Consider the following 13,428-nt stretch of genomic DNA (forward strand, 5'->3'; position numbering starts at 1 on the left):
GACTGACACCCCTTTGAAGACAAAGTATATCTTAATTAAGCTTGGTAATCTCTCTTGAAACCAATATGCTATTTTTGCTAGAGTAAGTATTCACCTGTACATCAACTTTTGAAAATAAAATCTCTCAGAATGGCAATGTTATGTTTATTTCATATGATTAAACTTGTTCCCGTGATCCTAGAATCTTATTAGCTCATTAAAATGAATTCACTATTTGTTAATTGCTCCCAATTTTAAAAATGGAAATCCAGAGAAAATTCAGTGTCAAGTATAATTTTTTAAGAAATCGTTTGGAGGAAGAATTATGCTCATTTTCCAAATTTAGTCAAAGAGGGAGTGGAGCAGAGCTGGAATCTATATGAACTTGGACAGTGATCTTTAGATTAAATAGTACTTACCACATTTCTTTTAAATAATGTTCCTAAACCTCCAGATAATTTGAACAAATTGGTACTTTCTTGGGAAAAGTTATAGCTACATGTAAATTATGTCCACACTACTATTATCAATAATTATTTAACTCTTTGCATGTATAAAAGACATATCTCTCAATTTCTTAAAACAACATCCAAGGAGATGACAGGTTGTTTTTTCTTTTTTTTTTTCTTGTGGAGCATCAATAGTACTTAAATGATGATGCTATTTCAAAAAACATCTTTGCTTTTTAAAAATAATTGATTTCATTAGAAAAGTAACTATCCAATATAGCTTCATTTTATCTTGGGCTTATAATATCCTGAGCTGCTTAAACAAAGGATAATTACAGGAACCAACATAAGATCGCAAACATGGTGGGAAAAGTACAAATACATAATGTCCAATAGTCTACATAAGTCTTTCAAAGATTGTTTTTATGGCTGTCATAGCCACATGTGGTAAGATGCCTCTCTGATAATATGAACCATTATCTGAAAGTCTTAGAATCTTAAAAAAAAAACTAGTATGTACAAAACTACAACCATATATTACACCTAGATGTTTTTTCAACAATAAAGTGATAATGTTTGTATAAATGTGTATTTTTCATAATGTGAAAAACACTACACGAGTGCTTAATTTTCCTCCTCATATTTGAAACTCCAAAATATGTCAAGAGACATTTAATGCCATATGTTAATAGCTCTTCCTGAATCCTGTGCATTGCAATCAATCAATCTCCAACCATTAGCAAACACGCTACATGACTCATCAGAAACAACACACAAGGTAGACGGGGATCTGGTGGCCCACCCGCTCCACACGAGGTCAACTCTGAGGGCATCGTGGCCTCACATGGTGGGCCCAGGTTCAAGGTGGCACCAAGGGCAACCCTCCTGAGGTTCCACATAGGGTGTAACCCACTGAACCCATCCTCATTTCTGTCTTTGGCATCCTTCAAGGAAATAAAAGCAAGCATACTTTTTATGGCTAGAAAAGAACTGCATTTTTGTCAGCTTCACACTCACTGTGCGTGGCAAAATGTACTTCAGTTATGAAAATATCTGAAAGGAATGTTTCCAGGACCTATGCCATTGTGCTTTGTTTACCAGTCAGATGCTTTCTCAAGAATGTGTGCAAGTTAGAAAGACAATGTCTCCGTGCATAGGAATTCTTTAGAGCCTATAGCACCCCAGCAGAAATACATTTTTCCTTTCCTTTCCGAACATCCTTTATCCCTACAAGTGAAAATCTTTCATCCTTTATCCCTACAAGTGAAAATCTTTCATTCTCGTGAATTAATTAAACTTTGATTAACACTTGTTAAAGTTTGTTTGGATTTTTTTGGTGTTTTTATTTTCTAAGGAAGGAAAGTCCTAGCAAAGGAAAATACATATTAAGCATTTGAAGATAATTGCTATTTACTGAAAACTCTATTTTAAAATAAATTTCAGTGACTCGCTTATGTTTGGTAACTTCAGGACAATGATAACTATAGTGTCTCCAAAACATTCGTAAGTAGCAATCATACTCTATTCTGGCCTTTGAGAGGTGTTAAGACTCATCCCCTAATTACAAGCCTTTTCTCTGTTATTACTACCTTGCCATTAAATCTCTGAACTAAATAGTAGTTTTGAGGAAATAAAAATAGATGTTAGGTGGTATGTTTTCTCAAATTTTGGTTACAAAGGATAAGAAACACAGGTATTATTATGCATAATAAACTTCTTTTGCTTATAAAAATGTAAGTCCAGGCTATTGTGTTTTGAGGAGCAAACTCAGTGTTCTCCCAGTACACCACTTTCCCGCTTAATTCTACAACAGTACTGTTCCATGGAAGTTTAATGCAAGCCACATCTGTTATTTTACGTTTTCTAGTAGCCACATTAGAGATGTAAAAAAACAAGAACCAGGTGAAATCAATCTAATAATACATTCTACTGATAGCAATATAGCCAAAATACGTCATTGCAAAATTTAAACAGCTAATTATAAGATATGAAGTACAAATATAAAATGTAAGAAATATATAAAATTAATTTAAAATATAAAAAATATTATCATATGTTTTACACTCTTTTCTTCTTACAAGGATTTCTAAATCAGTATTATTTTACTCTCAAAAGCAAATCTTAATCTAGAAGAGCCACACTTCAAGTGTTCAATGGCCACATGCGGCGAGTGGCTACTATTCTGAAAAGCACATTCTAGATTTCCAAAAATATGAACTTTTGGCGTTAGAGGCCACACACTTCAAAATCATCCTATGGAATATCTTCTATGATCCGCATTGCTCTTTGGATTTTTTTTTACATTGACTCAAATACTTAACTGAATATTATTTCACATCCTCCATGTCTATGACCTTCATATTTCCTGTACACCCTAATGCCTTTCACTTAGACTATAAGAAACCCCCATCATATTCTTTTCAGCATCTTCTAAGCAAGATCTGTAATGTTCTCTAATCTGCGCATCTTCCTTTCACCAAGCAGAGAGCCAGAAAGTGCTGCAAGGCTATTCTCTCTGTTTCCATAAATAGATATATATCGAATAGAGGCCTAATGTATGGCAACAATGATAAAAGCAAGGGCAATTTTTTTTGGCTTATAATATAGAAAATTTTATAAAATAAAATACCACACCCCTCAATGAGAGATTCACTATTACTCTTACCCTCCCCCCTCCTTCCCCCACCAAAAGAAACCTTGGGATATTCTGTTCTTGTTCTGGAACAGAACCCAGTGTTTCATTTCATAGGAATTCTGTGCCCAGAGGAAGAACAGAATGTTGGAATCAAAATTTAATGAATTCAACTTGGAGTCTAAGTTTGCCTCAAATGTGGAAATGTAAACACAAGCAATAATATCTCAAACCATAAAACATTTTGGATTTTCTGTTGGCATGACTGCACAGAATATCACACTAGCTATATATCTGCACACAAATTTGCTCTTTAGTTACATGACAGAAAAACATTCAGCTAGGCACATGTGAGGTTTTCTGAGTTTCTTAGTAATAGTAAAACCTGATTATTATGTCTTAAGTGACACTGTAATTATACAGGGATGGATGAACAGGTTTCTGGTGCTGACCCAACCAGTTCCCTAAAACACAAAAGGCAACTCTTTAGTCCACAGTGAGGCAATACACAGCTTGCCCCCCCAACCCCATTAAACAAATGGAACTTAAAAACATCCATGTCTACATTTTAAAAGGAGGCCTAACAATACAGTAATCCAAGAAAATTTCATCCCCGTGCAAACACACAACACAGACAAGTGGAGCACCGTAGTTTTTTCCAAACAAACAGTTTTGAGCTGTAGCTGCCCACAACTTTAAGAAAACAAAGATACAATGACAGCAATGTGCCTTCTCTGACCACAAGACAACTTTATTCAGTGTCTCCCCGCCTATAACTCCGTGTCTATCCCGTTCTACAGAGTGAACTAAATATCCTTAGGAAGAATTTTACGGTCGTTGAACTTTCATTTTAACTTATGTCGGCGATAATATTTTATCTCAACAGCAAGACGCAAAGAAACACCAACACTCTCAGGAACTCACACAGATAATCGGACTGGATCACTCAAGCGGCTATAGCAGAGTTATGCACTAAATACCCTCTGTGTATAAACAGACACAGTGTTCAAACCCAGGAGGGAGGAACGCTGTGTCCACTGGTGTAGTATTTCAAAGCACGCTGCAGAGGGCCTGGAAATCCAAAGGCATTAATTATGACTTCTTTCTCAGTGCATGAATTTGTTTAAGAAATTCCTCAGCGTATGATAGAGCGGCCCATCCTTTTGCAAAGGCTTCTGTCAGTGCTGATGGCCACACAATGTAAGTAAGGACAGAGGCGAGAATCTCTCAGGCAGTTCCTCACTCGACCCTAGAGAAGAAGCACACGCTACGGAAATTCACCCCCGAGCCCCAGCAGCCCAATATTCTCCCAGCCCGGGAGAGACTTATAATAAGATTCCTCTTCCAGCAACACCCCTCGAGTTGTAAAGCGCCGGGCAGGGGCCAGCATAAGCTCCACCATATACCTGCTCGTGTTACAGGCTCTGGAATCAAAGTATTCTCACATGACACATTACTACCAATAACAGATTCCGGCTCCGTTTTAAAAAAAAAAAGGGGGGGGGGCCTACATATTTGCCCTGCTTTTGTCTAAAAAACCAGAAGCCAAGTATGAACTACTTTTCACTCTTTTCAACCTTTCATGAAAGCAATTCAATCACCCAACGGCGGCTCCACCCAGAGAGCCTCTATACTTACTTTTCCTACAGTTTTTGAGTGACGCACTACAAAACGATGGTTGGGGTGGGGGGTTAAAGAAGAAGAAAGAAAGAAAAGGAATCCTCTCATGCAGGGCGTCTTCCGCCCTGTAAACTTGGCAAAAGGCAAACTGGACTGAAATACAGCACTCTCCATATAAGGCAGCCCAGCTAAACATGTCATGCGTAATTTATGGGTAGCAGACAGAGAATTAACCTTTGCGTGCACATATTTGGCCCAGATGAAAACTGGGCTGGATGGCAGCCCTGGAGACGGGGATGTGGGCTCTCTTGGGTGAGGCTGTGGCTGCCATCCGAGGGATTCGCACCTTCCCCACCCCCCAAAAGGTCATTAAGTTGCAAGTACACTTCCACGCACCTGTTTCTTTGAACCCCCCCACTCTCTCCCCGCCCCCACCCCTCCTGATTCTTTCTTTCTCTCTCTCTCTTAGAAAGGGTTGCCAAATTGTCCGCTGGCGGTGCTGACAGCTCCGCAGCGCCCGGGGAAGGGCTTCTTGGAGCCGGGCTGCAGCCGCCCCCTCCCGGGGTCCCTCCAGCTCCAGCCGGTGAGCTCAGCAGCCCTGCACCGGGGCGAGCTGCGCTCACTTCCTCCGTCAGCCATGGGCAGCCCCAAAGAGCAGAGACAATGCAGAGCAGCAGAGCCGCGCAGGAAACTGAAAATGGAAACTTACCTCTCACATTTTTTTCAGAGGCAGCCCGACTGCCGACCGGGTGCCCAAGGCATTGTGGGAGTCCTGATTCCGGGGGGCCCGCGATTTAAAATTGAACTTGTCAGTTCCCAGTCACGGGAGCATTGTGAGCGCCACTACTCATTCAGCTGCAGTGGAAAGACTGTTGCATGTCGCGCTGCAGCCTCTTATCGTCCAGCTCGGGTTTCCGCTGCGCCGCGGCCCCTCCCCCGCGCGCCCGGCCCCACCAGGAAGCCCGGGGCGGACGCAGCGCCCGGAGCCCGCGAGGCCCAGGGGCGCTCAGCTCCCCGCCGTCCTCCCGCGCGCGGGGCCGCCGTCCCGCCGCCCCCCGCCCCACCCCAAGCGCCGCCAAGCCCGCCAGGGCTGCCCGTCGGCGCGGGCCGGACGGTGCCCATTGCAAAGGGCCAGCCCAGCCGGCGCGGGAGAGGTGCATCCCTGCAGGCTCCGGGTGGTATCTTCCATCTCAGACGTGCAGCATGGTCACCTCGGAGCTACAGTGCAGACGGGACGCACTCCCACTACTTTCTGCTGGTGCAACAACTAGCTGGGCAGGCATAGCGGCTCGTTTTTTAAAAAAAGGCCCCTGCATGGGACTCTGTGAGGAAGCCCTGCAAGGTTAGCTTGAAGGTGACAGAGCAGGAGGAACAGGAGGATCTGTCTGATGGGGCCTGAAAATGCACCACATAGATTTTGAATCTAGTGCGCTCACAGGCGGGAAAAACATCTGCAAGCCTGCCCTTGTGTGTGTTTCTCCGGGAACAGGGTGTCTATGGTTTTGGAATTCCTTAGTGAAACTCATGGTCACGCAAGCACAAACACTTATAAACCGGCTTCCCAGCTAGGCTGTGGACAGTATTTGCCATGTAAAAGCCCAATTCTGCGTTGTATGATTTATATAGAAAGCCGAGTCCTCTCTTTAAAAGTAAAATGTGATTTTCTGAAATACTGGAATAGTCCAAGGCAAATAAGTCATATTATTGCTGGAGCAAAAAGAAACCACATTTCCAAATCATAATTAACTGGGTGTCCTAAGATGTAACTTAGCTTCACTATGAATGGAAAGACTCCTGGACTAACATGATGTAATAAAATTTTAGACATAGGGGGCAAATTTCCTTTGAATTTAAGGAATAACTTGTTCAATGATTGTAATATAAAACATTTGTTCTGTGCATTGAACATATTTTGAGATAAAATGCTGGATTTGCTGCCATGTTCTACTAGTTTGTCAAATTGTACGAAAGAAGAAGGCGCCACGTGAAGGAAAAACATCATGAAGGATGCAAAAGTACAGAAATACTTCCGAAGGCATTAATAACAGACTTGAGTTCTTGACTCTTGGTTACAGCAGCAAAACTCTGATATAATATTGTGCACTGCTCCCTTCCAGAGCAAATCAATTAATTAATTAAATGGTGCCACCTCCAGTGTTAATGATTTAAAAATACCCAGTTGCCCACACAGTTAAAGAAAATTAATGGACATTCTTTCTGTCAATTAGTGGCTACTCCAAGCTATGAAGATTTCCCTTCTTCTAATTCAGCATTTATTTCAACAACTACTACATCTACTGCCTGCTGTGGCAGAGACACGACAATGAAAAATGGATAGGATCATCCTTACCCTCAAGGATAATTCTTCTACTCAGGAATCAATTCTGCCTAAGGGATAAATACTCAAGTCCTGAAATCAGCTCAAGATGGCCCTAAGGAGTCAAGGAAGGCTTCCTGGAGGAATCATTTTTACTAGTACTTTGAAAGGTGTGTAGAAATTAGCAACAGAGTTGAATTCAGGATGTCTGGAGAAATGAGCATGGTATATCCTATGGATCTGCCAGTCTTTCTGTTAGACGTGAGAAAAGGGAATGTAGGAAGTGACAGGAGAGGCGAATCGAAGTAGATCTGTATTCATCCAAGAATTCTCAACTTATTTTGAAAATTGTGAAGAACTGGAAGAGTTTACACAGCAAAGGGGACTGGTGGCGTTTGGACTTGTATTTCAGAAAGAGCATGTGGCAGCAGTGAGAGAGTGAATGGGGGTGTAGGGTATTGTGATGGAAGAAGGGTAATGGGTGTGGACAGACTGGAAAATGACTCACTTCAGCAAATGAGGAAGGGAGGAGCCTTGGAAGACTCCCAGGCTCTGGCTTAACCTACTGAATTGTTTGCTACTTGCTTTCATTTCTTCAGTTTGCCTCTCATTCCCCATGACAACATGACAACTAGGCCTGGCTTCTGAGCTGAACATCTCTGTATCTTCTAGCAGTTGGGTGCCCTCTCTGGCTTCCATGGCTTAGCTCAGAATGTCTGCTGAACCACTAGGAACTAATCTTGGTGGTAGAAATTTATTTCCAATTGTCAATTGTCCTCACTCCCATGTCAATTTCCGAGTTAGAGTGTTGGTATTTTTTCATGTTGCTTTTTGGGGCAACATGATGAAAAACAGGACTTTGAACCTGTGTATGGTGTAAGAGGGGAAATTATTTTTCCATTTCAGTACAGGAGGAAGGGAGGACGTTCTGGGAACAAAAGAGAAATTGAAACTGAGACACGTTTTCTGCTTCACTGAATGAAATATAAGAAAAATCCTTGAATGTTAGAAACAGTCGAATAAACATCCTAGTAATAGACAAAAGAGAGAAAAAGTGTTATCTTACTTTAAATAAAGAAAAACAAAGGAATGACTACAAAAACTCATAAAACCGGTCAATTTAAGACTCAAAAAGGAGTCAAAATAAATTGTGATATAAAACTTCATTGCCACTGGTTTAGCCTAATTTAGTATCCTTCATAATATTATACCATGAAAAATGACATAATTTTAAAGCATTAGTAACAGATACCAATTCATATGTTAAAAATATTAAATCATGTTGCCAGCTTTCAACTACCTGTGGCATTCAAACCACATTTTAAATTGTGGAAATTCTTAAAAAATCATTTTAGTAATAAAAAGTAAATAGTTCCCTATTTAGAGTACATTGATATTCCCTCAGCATCAGGTGAGCATTATGGCTTCTCTTACTTCTGTGAAATGTATAGTCCATAGGTCCATGATGAGTCTATCCATAAGTACCAAAAAGAAAAAAAAAAAAAAAAAAAAAGGTCGTTTGTGGGTGGAGAGGGAAATTATAGAAAACCATTTCAGATGAAATAAAACTATGTTTTCAGATAAGGGAAAGAATTTTCACAGCAGGTTTCTAAAATATTTCACAACATTCAAGTCTTAATTATACCAATGAATCCCAATAAAAATACAGTTAAGGAATATGGTTTTGGGAGATAATATCAACTATTTGGTTTACCAATACAGATAAAGGAAATGGTAGCATTTATCTTGTTCACTTAAATAGGACTGTTTCAGGCACTGTGTGAGTGTGTGAACATATGAATGTGAATTGTGAGTATCTTTCTTGTCCTACATACCAAATGTACAGCTCAGTAAGCTCACACTGACTCCCAAATACAATTTGTCTTTTCTGGCCCCAAGAAAAACTTCTAAATAAAAACATCCCAAAAAGGTATGCTTTTTTAAAAAAACAGAATATGAAAATGTCTGCAATCACTGCTGTAGGAATGCTCTTTTTATTCTACCAGGATAAAAATAATCCTTCTCAAGATAGTGTTAAAACTTAGACCCAAATTCAGGTCTTTTGCTTTTTAATTCATGTTTATACAGAGATAGCTAAGAGGCGAAGCTGCTAGAAGGCAAGGAAGAATTGGAAACACTCTTGTATGAAGAATCAATTTTAAGTAAATGCCGTCTCCATCAAGTTTCACAGCAGGAGAGGGAGGGATACTCTTCTATATATAACCTGGATTCAAACTTATTCAGGTATCTGAATAAACACACCAGAAGGAATTATATGAACTTACCTTTAAGTATCTCCATATATATTTCACACACCAAGTAAGTTTTTAAAATTATATTTACGGTCTCCCTGGTGGCGCAAAGGATTAAGAAGCAACCTATGAAGCTGTCTGCAGCCACTGCAGCACAAGTTTGATCCCTGGCTAGGGAGCTACCCACATGGCATAGCAGACCTCTCCTGTCTCGCCCGCTGCTCCCGCTGCTCAGTCAGTCTGCCTGTTCTGTTCCCCGCTCCATCTCTGGTGAATTTTCTCACCCTCTAGTGCCTCTGGTCTATACCCCAGTTTTTGTATAAATAAATCTTAAAAAAATAAATAAATATATATCTAGTAACTAGATCGCAATAATATTTATTCTATGAGATGTTATATCATTCAACATATTCTAGATATAATAAGTGCCACTTAATGTATAAGTCACAAAATGAGAAAATATATTAAATCAATTTATTTGTCTTAAAATGTTTTTCAAAGATTAAAACTGAGTTAAAATATTAATTTGTGCATTTCTCAAATTTAAGTTGTTTTACCTAAAAGTTGAAGCTATATCTTTAATGTAATTATTTTGGCATCAGGCAATAGGGAAATGGTAAGCAGATACATTTCAGAATTAAGTTTAGAACCACAGAATTTTAGTGGAGAAAGGAATGTAAGAGATCCTTAGCCCTATTCCCTTGTTAGACCCAAGAATGCTGGATTAGGTAATTAGCACCTATTGTGACAGAGCAGAACTGGCGTCAATGTCTGTGACTGTCTCAGACTTCATTGGTGGTATTTTGTTGGTTTTTTGTTGTTGTTGTTTTTTTTTTTAAGACACTGGGGCAACAGAAAACTGTAAGATGGGCATAAAAGTTCCCAAGTTTCATGTGAAGAGAAATCAGATTAGGTGATTTCTAGGAGTCTAATTCTTTACTCCTTTTTTTTCTTCTTTTCTTCTTTCCATTTTTCCATCCTTCCCTGCTGCCACAGAGAAAATGCTTTTCCCACAATGCCTCTTTCATTTCACAAATGTTTACTGCACATCTGTTGTGCTAAATTCTGTTCTCGTTTATGGAAATGAAAAATACAACTCAATCACTTCCTTCAAGTAGTTTATAGTCTGCTCGGAGGAGACAGGCAATAAACAAATAAAGGATAATGATAAAGAACAAGATAAACATATGAGGCATTTTTATATGGAGAAAAATTCTATGAAGTAAAAGAAAGCAGGTTGAAGAAATGGAAATGAAAGGCAGTGTTTTAAATGGGTCAAGGACTAAGGGTGTTAGTAGCAGGCAACGGCTGATGAACATGAGTGAGGAATATCTCTGGACAGAGGATTCGCAGCAGTAAGAAGTACAGGCTTTGAGCCATGAATCCTGAGCTCATTCTAGGACTGGGAATCCAAAGACGAGAAACTAATGGGATTCCTAACCTCAAGGAGCTTGCTGTCAAATGAGAGAAACAATGAATCTTAATCAAATTAATCATATGCAAAATGCAAGGCTACCATCATGATGTTTTGGGTTAGTGGGGACCATTGAGGTGTTTGGCTGTATTGGGGGTGAGGGAGACTGGCACAGGATCAAGATTGTTGGCGCAAGGGGTTAAGCAACGCCCTATGAAGCAATCCACAGCCTCTGCAGCATGAATTCGATCCCCAGCCATCCAGGGAGAAACCCACATGGCGAGGCAGACCTCTCCTGTCTCACCCTCTGCTCCCCTCCAGCAGTGTATTTCACTCAGTCTGCCTGTTCTGTTCCCCATTCTGTCTCTGGTGAATCCTCTCACCTCTTGCATCTCTGGCCTGTACCCCAGCTCTTCTATGCATAAATAAATCTTTTAAAAAATTGTTTTTTTTACAGATAGTTAGACTACTCTTATTGTTGGGTGGAGGCTGCTAATCTCAGAAAAACTGCAGCCAGTGCTCCTTTCTGAGTAAGAGAGCAACCCAACAATACAAGCCCTGGCCCATCGGGCAGGCGCAGCACATGGCGAAAGGCCTGATTGAGCGAAGTGATTTTGCTAAAAGAACTTTGATAGTAAGACATAGTAAACATGGGAACCCTATATCTCAGAGCTAAGCAGAACCCATAAGATGACCACCTCTGAAGGGAAGATGTATGTATGTATTTGTGTGTGTGCTATTTATTTTTTCCTTAAAGTCAACACACTATAGAAAAGTCAAAATTACTGAAGGTATTTTTATAAAAATCAGCAGTGATTCCAATTCCCAGAAATAGTCCCTGGCAGGGTTACAGCTTATTTCCTTCCAGGCTCTTTTCAACAAAATTTTATAGTTACAGTTGATATTGTAATATTTTTGCAATTTTGTATTCTATTTTTTCCAGTTATAAAACAAAAACATTCCCCATGTGATTAATTATAATCTCCTTTTTTCTCATGAGGCCACAGAGACTGGAGAATTGATCCTGGATGAGAGGCTGACTGTTAATAAGGGGTGAAGCCTCTGTCCCACCTGTGTCGCAGATCCTGAATTTATGTGTCTAATGTGTAATCTTTGTACACATTCTACCTGGGATGTGCACATTGTTTACTATGGACTGTCATTAAGGGGGGAAATATGCAATAGTGGTGGTCTTTTAATAGGACAGATTAAAAAATGAATATAAATCATGTAATCAGAAGGTCAAATTGGACATATTACCAATGTGTGCTTATAAAATATAATTACATGTAATATTGAGAAACACTTTTTGCCACCTCATAAAGTTTTGTGTTATGATTTAGCCTCGAATTCTGTTGTAATCTTTAAAAAGAGTACACTGCACCATAACTATTTATGTATTATAATCTGAACAGTTCTACATATTAACTCTGTTGCATGTAGGATAAAAGCATCTGAAAAAACATGGCCATTACCTTATCTATTCCTAAAAGCAAACAAATATTTGAAAATGTCAATAGCAGGTTTGATTTTCCTAAATGCTTGATGTATTTACTCGTTTCACTTCTGAAGTGCTTTTTTTTGGTTTCTATAATATTCTATATTCATCTCTCTTTTCATTCCATTATGTGGCTCACTCCTCTCTGGATCTTTTGTTGGCATCTCTTATTCCTGGTAACCTCTCCAGAATTGCTTGAAATTACCTACAGACCTTTTCTTAAGAGATGTTCTAAAGGAACTTTGAAGTAACAAATTTTGTCACATTAATAAACGGTAGGAGTTTTCACATCCATATCCATATCTTTTTCTTTTTCCTCTTTGCCTTATCCAGCAATGTGGTAAATGACCAGTATAGTCATGAATTAATTCTAATATCTTAACCCAGGCATCACAATGCGGGCTGTGGCTCCTAATTCATTCAAATATTTACTGAGTACTGACTATGTGCTGAGATCTGTGCTTCTGGAGCTATAGAAATTGTTAAATCTTCCTCAAGGTGCTCACAAGTCGCTTGTCTAAGAGCACCTTGAACATGTCTGGGAACAGTTATGGAAACACACACACACACTTGGGAAAGAGTGTAACAAATGAAACAATTCAATTTAATTTAACAAACCCTAAGTATTCAAGGTGGGAGTGCCAAGCAGATGGCAAAAAGGGTATGACTGGGTCATGCCAGACTCCCCACAGATTCCCTGCAGATAGAAAATGGTAGAACTACCTGGCACATGTTAAGTGTCTCATGGCAGACAGAAAGACACAGAAAAATCAGGGAAGATCAATAGACAAGTGATTTGATCAGGTGAGCATTCCTAACAAGTCATTACCCAAACAACATGAAGAGAGTATTTATTTCCTTATTTTTTCACGGTGTCATTAAGGAAAGCCAACTAAGCGTCAGTTCTGGTTCCCAGACTCCGCTGACACTCAGTGAGGACCCTGCCCTCTGAATTCCAGGCTGACCTTGCAATTCTCTCCTTGCCTAGACCTTCAGTAACAAATCCTCAAATAGGTGACAGGAGATTACTGATCAAAGTCTCACACTCAGGTGAGAATGAGGCTTAATCCTCAAGAAGTGTTTGCTTTAGCAAAAAATAGCTTGTTAACCCTAATGAGGCGTTAATTAGCAGAACATGGAGGGCTCTGTGGAAGGATCTTGCCTCCTCACTTACCCAAGTTGACGTCCCTTTCTTGACCCCTCCTGAAACAAAGGAGGAGCGGAAACTGGTGAATTCAGAAATTTGGGGGACTCTAATGACACCCAT

General features: G+C 39.8%; 1 protein-coding gene across 14 annotated transcripts in view; it reads right to left on the reverse strand.

Moving 5' to 3' along the window:
• Positions 1-13,428, reverse strand: part of MBNL1 (muscleblind like splicing regulator 1) — a 186,701-nt gene that overhangs the window by 157,923 nt on the left and 15,350 nt on the right. For 12 of the 14 annotated variants that reach the window (XM_054701009.1, XM_037526283.1, XM_037526282.1 and 9 more), the window contains exon 1: positions 5,390-5,602. The exons of 1 other annotated variant lie outside the window; for it this stretch is intronic. The gene's annotated coding sequence lies outside the window, so the exon portion shown is untranslated. Of the gene's footprint in view, positions 1-4,698; positions 5,024-5,389; positions 5,603-13,428 lie in introns of those variants that run through there. One more of the 14 variants, XM_054701005.1, reaches the window with a different exon arrangement.

This window comes from Talpa occidentalis, unplaced genomic scaffold, assembly GCF_014898055.3.
Source record: "Talpa occidentalis isolate TD23 unplaced genomic scaffold, MPIMG_talOcc4v2.1 talOcc4.4, whole genome shotgun sequence".
NCBI lineage: Eukaryota > Metazoa > Chordata > Mammalia > Eulipotyphla > Talpidae > Talpa > Talpa occidentalis.